This window comes from Alligator sinensis, unplaced genomic scaffold, assembly GCF_000455745.1.
Source record: "Alligator sinensis unplaced genomic scaffold, ASM45574v1 scaffold37_1, whole genome shotgun sequence".
Taxonomy (NCBI): Eukaryota; Metazoa; Chordata; order Crocodylia; family Alligatoridae; genus Alligator; species Alligator sinensis.
The window spans coordinates 3335367-3341366 of NW_005841955.1; the positions used below are offsets into that span (position 1 = coordinate 3335367).

The 6000-nt window shown below is 44.3% G+C and overlaps 1 protein-coding gene across 1 annotated transcript in view; it reads right to left on the minus strand.

The window, feature by feature from the left end:
• CD109 (CD109 molecule) overlaps positions 1 to 6000 on the minus strand; it is a 152151-nt gene that overhangs the window by 113344 nt on the left and 32807 nt on the right. The window lies entirely within an intron of this gene.

Below are 6000 nucleotides of genomic sequence, written 5' to 3' on the forward strand. Positions count from 1 at the left end.
ACAAGGATCAAATAGCTCAGTTTCAGCAGCTCATTAAAAATGTCCATGTCTGCAATTACACCAAGATTTAGAAGCAGAAGTAAATGCACAATGCAACTCGTCCACTGTCTATTGCACATTTCCCCATAGGTTAATGCAGAGATCCAATGATGCAGCTAGCACACACAATACAACCTCTGGCTGCCACTGCGCCATACAATCTTAACTGCAATTGCATGGTTGCAGCAGCTGCCATTTCTTTCTGCCCCTCACACACCACAGTCGGTGCCTAGAGTGACTGCCCCAGTTGCCCCACCCTAGTTACGCCACTAGGTGGGTACGGAGACAATGAAGCTATTCACAAGGCCACTGGAAAGACCTATGCGTGAATCTGTTTAACACAGACCTCTTTACAAACGGTTGTGTGTCACACACACAAAAATAGGGAACTACGGCTGCTCTGCCCTGTTGGTTGAAAGCACTGTTGCTCCACACTATCATAGCAACTACCATTCAAATATATCCTCTGAAACCATGAGTGAGTCACTTGGCATAGCAAACAAATATTAGTTGTACAGAAATGAATCAGTGACATGTTTATAACAAAAGAGATTTAGCCTATCAAGTATATTCACTTACCATGTTGTTGTTTAATAACACAACCATTAGGGTTTTCTACTGTTTCATATATTAATTTAGTCATATTATTAACCATGTAAAACACAGCTCCTAGCAAGAATAATTTTTCCAGTGTTTACATAGATAATCACTGCACTTGTCTGAATTTGTTAATCATATCCACACTCTAACATACTTAGTAGATTTCAGTTTGGAAAATCATTTTTGTAAACCATTAGTTCAGAGTTAACTCTTGTTTCTTTCACTGCAGAGGTGATATCTAATTAATACAAATTAATTTACAACTACACCTAAAAATTATGCATTAATTTCAACTAGCTCCTCCAGTCCATAGTTTTTCCATATTTTGCCTTAAACAAAACTTACTGAGTCATATTTAAGCCTAAAAATAATTTTAATATCAATGTATCTGATTTATAACTTGTAATAACAATGTATTCTAAGCAAAAGTATTTTAAAGCCTACATCTGATTTTCCACATATATGCAATTTCACTTATTTCACATAATTGGGTGCAAATAACAGAACTTGTCTACCCTGCCAGGCTCCAGCCTACACTCCTACTGTAAAGCACCTAGCACTGCTATAGGCCTCCTAATGCTCACGCAGGCATTGTCCTATTGTGCAACTACAGAGCAACTAGCTCTGCAGGGAGTACTCATAGTCGCTGCTTCCCTGAACCAGCTCTCCTACAGCATCTCCCTCACAGTTTTCCCCCACCTGAGGCTTTCCCTGGGCTCTTTTCTCGCTTAAAGTAATAGAGATCCCAGGGTCTGTTATAGCATCCAACAGATTATTTTTTTTAATTCCTGGAAGCATTTTCTTGGGGCTTTGGTTTTATGAGACCCTATTTGGGTCCATCAAACTCAGTAGCCATGCCTTCTATTAGCATCTTCTGGAATATTTTCCTCCAATTGTATTTGTAGGTAAATTTATGCCAGGCTAAAGGTGGCACTCTAAGGAGAATATTGCTGTATTCCTTAGATTTAAATCTGTAGTTACATTTAGGGTTAAATCTATAGTTATTTCAAAATCACCCAAATTCTGACTGTACTCTTTTTTAAGCGCTGGCACAGTGGCACTTGTTCATTCCCCATGCATCACAAAACTACTGCCCTACTTGAATGGTTCAGATTTGCTTTGACAGGTACTCTGAGGACCTCTCCTTGTAACATCTGGGCTAGCTGCCCAGCTTAACGGCTAGATTGTACGGTGATGATGTCTTGCTCTGCCCAGTCTGTGTCTACAAGTCTGTGTCTGTGAAGTCTGTGTCTACAACGCAGCAGTAAACCAATTTTACACGTGATCAATTACTTCCTGCCATAGGTGAGGAAAATCACTCTGCAACACAGACAACAAAAATAAATCTTAGTCCTTGAAATTTAACTTGCATGTCTCTTGTTCTCATCATTTTTCACTTGTTCCCTCATGAAACGTCAATAGCACAACATATGTAGACAGGAAAATAAAATATGACTAGTAAGCTAATGCAATGCTTCTATATTCATTCCCATGCAGTCTGGAGGTATTTCCAATAATGGAGTCGCCCAGATCATTTCTAATAACAGGATGTGTATGGTCATAGCTTCTCCAAAGACATTCTTTCTAGGTTCTTCTATTCTGCTGCAGGCAATGCAATCTCTTTTTCTTCCTGTACTTAACTGTTACTTTTGATCCTGCTTATTTGTACAAGGCAACCTATAACCTTAATGTGGATTATCAGGATTCACTTACAAATTGCAGGAGGGGTAACCTCTTCAAACTGTGCATTGATACCAAGATTGCCAAAAACAGTGTACTGTACCAGGGGCAGGCAAAGTCTGGCCCACAGGCTGGATTGGGCCTGTGGCAGATCCATTTCCAAGTAACTTCTGCCCATGTCACTGCAGCCGTTTTCATGGAAACACCAGCAGCGGTGGCACCAAAACAGCGCAAGGCCAAGGTTTCCATAGAGACTGGCCTCAGCAGCGCTGGCAGAGCATTCAGCTGGGCAGGGAGCTGCTCCGCACCTAAGATCCTGCAGCTGTGACAGCGTGGTCCAGGCAGGAGTGTGCAGGCAGTAGATAGTGGCTCTTCCTCAGCTCTACCTTACTGTCACCATTGCAAGATCCCAGCCCCGGAGCAGCTCCCCGCTCAGCCATGCACCCTGTCAATGCTGCTGGGGCCAATTCCCATGGAAACCCCGACCCCACGCTGCACGGCGCTGCTACTGCTGCTAGGGCCTCCATGGAAACCAGCCACAGCGAAGCAGGCGGGAGCTGCTGGGAAATGGAGTCCAGCCACCAGCCAGATCCACCATTTTGCCTACCCCTGGACTATATAGCTACTCTGACATGGCAATGACAGGCCACTGGTGGCCAACTCCAGGGCAAATCTTCAGATCTTGGCAGACCAGTTATTCAGAAGTTCACTCACCTTGGTAATATTTTGAATGGTCATACAAACATTGTCAAGAAGATAATGTACCACTAGAATAAAGCTAACAGAGCTTTTGGCAAGCCAGTGAACTTAACATGGGGGTCAGTGTAGGAGCAAACACACCCGTATCACCTCATTAAAGCACACGAGAGCACATGCTTAACTTTACTGTGCTTCACTGAACAGGAATGCAATTATATATGTGTTTCACTTGAAGCATACAGGTAAGTACCTTGCTGAATAAGGGCCTGCATATTAAACTATACTGATGAATATCTGAATTGATGAATATCCTGGCTGTAAGATACCCAACATGATCAATAACTTCAGCTGCCCCACCAATATCTGCCCTGCCAATGGGCTAGATACTACAGCCTGCCAGCCTCTGGGGTATCACTGCACCACAAAAACGGGATGGATTAGAATGGTATTGTTATATTAATAAATAGACTTAACCCAAGATGTTAATACAGTCAAAAGAAGCAATACTTTCATGGTACTAAATCCAACAGTGACATAATTTAACATGAGGATGTTTTGCTGTTAAGAGGGTAGGTAAAGAATTTTAGTCCACTTTACCTCTAAGTAACTATTCTCAATACAACATTCTCCTGATACATACTGAACCCCTATTTTGAGGGCAGGAACTATGTACAGCTTGCTTGCTCCTCACCCTGTGTGCTATCCCTGGTGCAGGAGTGTCAGAGATATAGCCCACAGGCCAGATCTGACTCACGGAGCCCTACCATCCAGCCCACATTGCTGCCAATTGGTCTTGGAGTTGACCCACCCTCTGCACTCAGAGCCCGTACCAGGCCAATCTGGGATGTGAGCTGCACATGGCACCATCATCAGACTGGGCCAAGACACATACTGTACACAATGCCCACAACAGGTCAGTCTACAGACCCAATCCAGCATGCCGAGCCCAAGGATTCTGACACCCCTGCCCTATGGTTTAGCTCTTTGCCTTTCCATACGCCAAACAGAAAAGAAGAAAAAAAATAAAAACTGACAAAAACAGGAGCAAGGAGACAAGGGCTCAGTTAAACATATTTTAAGTGTTTTGTAAAATTATTTCCCTACTTTTTGCTGTTCATACATTGAGCATCTGTAATTCCTATTGATGTCAGCACCTCATTGGATCAGGTCCTCATTTTAAAAGCTTCTGTTATATGCGAGGTAAATTCACTCTTATGTGATCAGCATACATGCCCGCCCCCGCCCAAGCAGGTAAATCTGTGGGAGGTGGGGAAAGGGCCATGTCCCCACTCACCCCAGCCCCAGCTGCAGCGGTCCCAGGAGCAGCCAGCACCAGCAGCCTGCAGCCGCTGGGCTGCACCATGCTCTGCCTGTGTCCCCCCTGTGCCTGGGCTCACCCCAACTCATGGGCTGCACTATGCTCTGGTGCAGGCAGCTGGTGTCGGCTGCTCCCAGGGCTGCTCCAGCATGGGCTGGGGTGAGTGTGGACAAACAGAGCCCCGGGTGGCACAGGGAAAAGCATTCACCCCAGCCCTGGCTGCAGCAGCCCCAAAAGCAGCTGACACCAGCTGCCTGCACTAGGGCATGGCACAGCCCAGGAGCAGAGGTGAGTGGGAACAGGCAGAGCACGGTGCAGGCAGCTGGCACCAGCTGCTGCCAGGGCCACTGCAGCCGGGGCTGGGGTGAGTGCCACTCTGTTCCCTCTGTTTTGTTTCCTTGTGCAGCCCCGGGAGCAGCACCCTCCACCAACCCCTTCTCTAGTCCTAGCCTCACTCCCTCCCTCTCTCCCTCACCGCCATGGGAACCTATCCCTATTTGTTACATTGTAAAGTAGGTGCGCTTTATGCAAATTTAATTTATGCACCGTTCTTCGGGAATGTATATACAGCATAAAACGAGGGAAACCTCTACCTACTGTCCTCTTTGGCATTACCAAATACAAACAACAGCCTCTAATGCTGCCCATATAAGACATGTTGTCAAAAGAAGCAGCAGCATGGGACAAGAGACAGAAGAGTTAGAAAAAGAAAAGATAGGGAAAAAATCAGTTTTTACAATAAATGTGCATTCTATCTTTTATTCAGGAACAAAATGGCAGGTTATTTGAAAATAACCTATGTACTCAAGAATGTTCAGCCTCAGAGAAAGACAAATGTAATTGGGCTGATGCAATAATCTAAAATGCAACTGCAGTATTAATCACTTTCTTCATCAATCATCTTTTAGTCAACACTTTCCATATACTTATTAAAGCAGCATGATTATAGGTATAACAGACACTATCATTTGTTTCCCAAGTAAACAATAAATTTCCAAAAGATCTGTCTGAACTACCAACAATGAATAATTTAAGTCTGAAATCAGAAGGTTTCTAAGCGCCAGAGCAGTGAAGTTCAGCAACAATCTTCCAGTAGAAGTGAGGACAAACACACCTAGCTACTTTTAAGATGGATCTTGATTAATCGACATGATATGGTTGCATTTAATGAATAAGAACAGAATATCCTAGTCCTGTATTCCTGTGTTTTTATGTAGACTCTAGGGCTAAAAGGAACCACCTCAGCCAGGGTATCTCAATGATCCAGCTACTTCCAGCTGTCAGAATTGCCTCTATGGGCCTCAGGCTGCTCTAATGTACATAAAGGATAGGACCAATGCACAGTAAATCCTGGAACCCAGGGGCCAGTCTTTGCAGGTCCAGTTTTTGGCCAGCGTTAAAATAACCCATGAGGCTCTCTCATTTACTGTTTTGACAATCGCATGGTGTTCACAGCCAGCTCTTCCCCACACTGACGTCCCCCCACACACACACCTTCTTCTTCCTGCTTGATTAAATAAACAATCAGCTGCATCTAGGTGCTTTACGAGCAGGTTTTCATAGATTTCATAGACATTAGGGGCTGGAAGGGACCTCATGAGATCATCGAGTCCAGCCCCCCCCCCCCAAACAATTTTGTTTTTGCCCCTACACTTTACATTAAC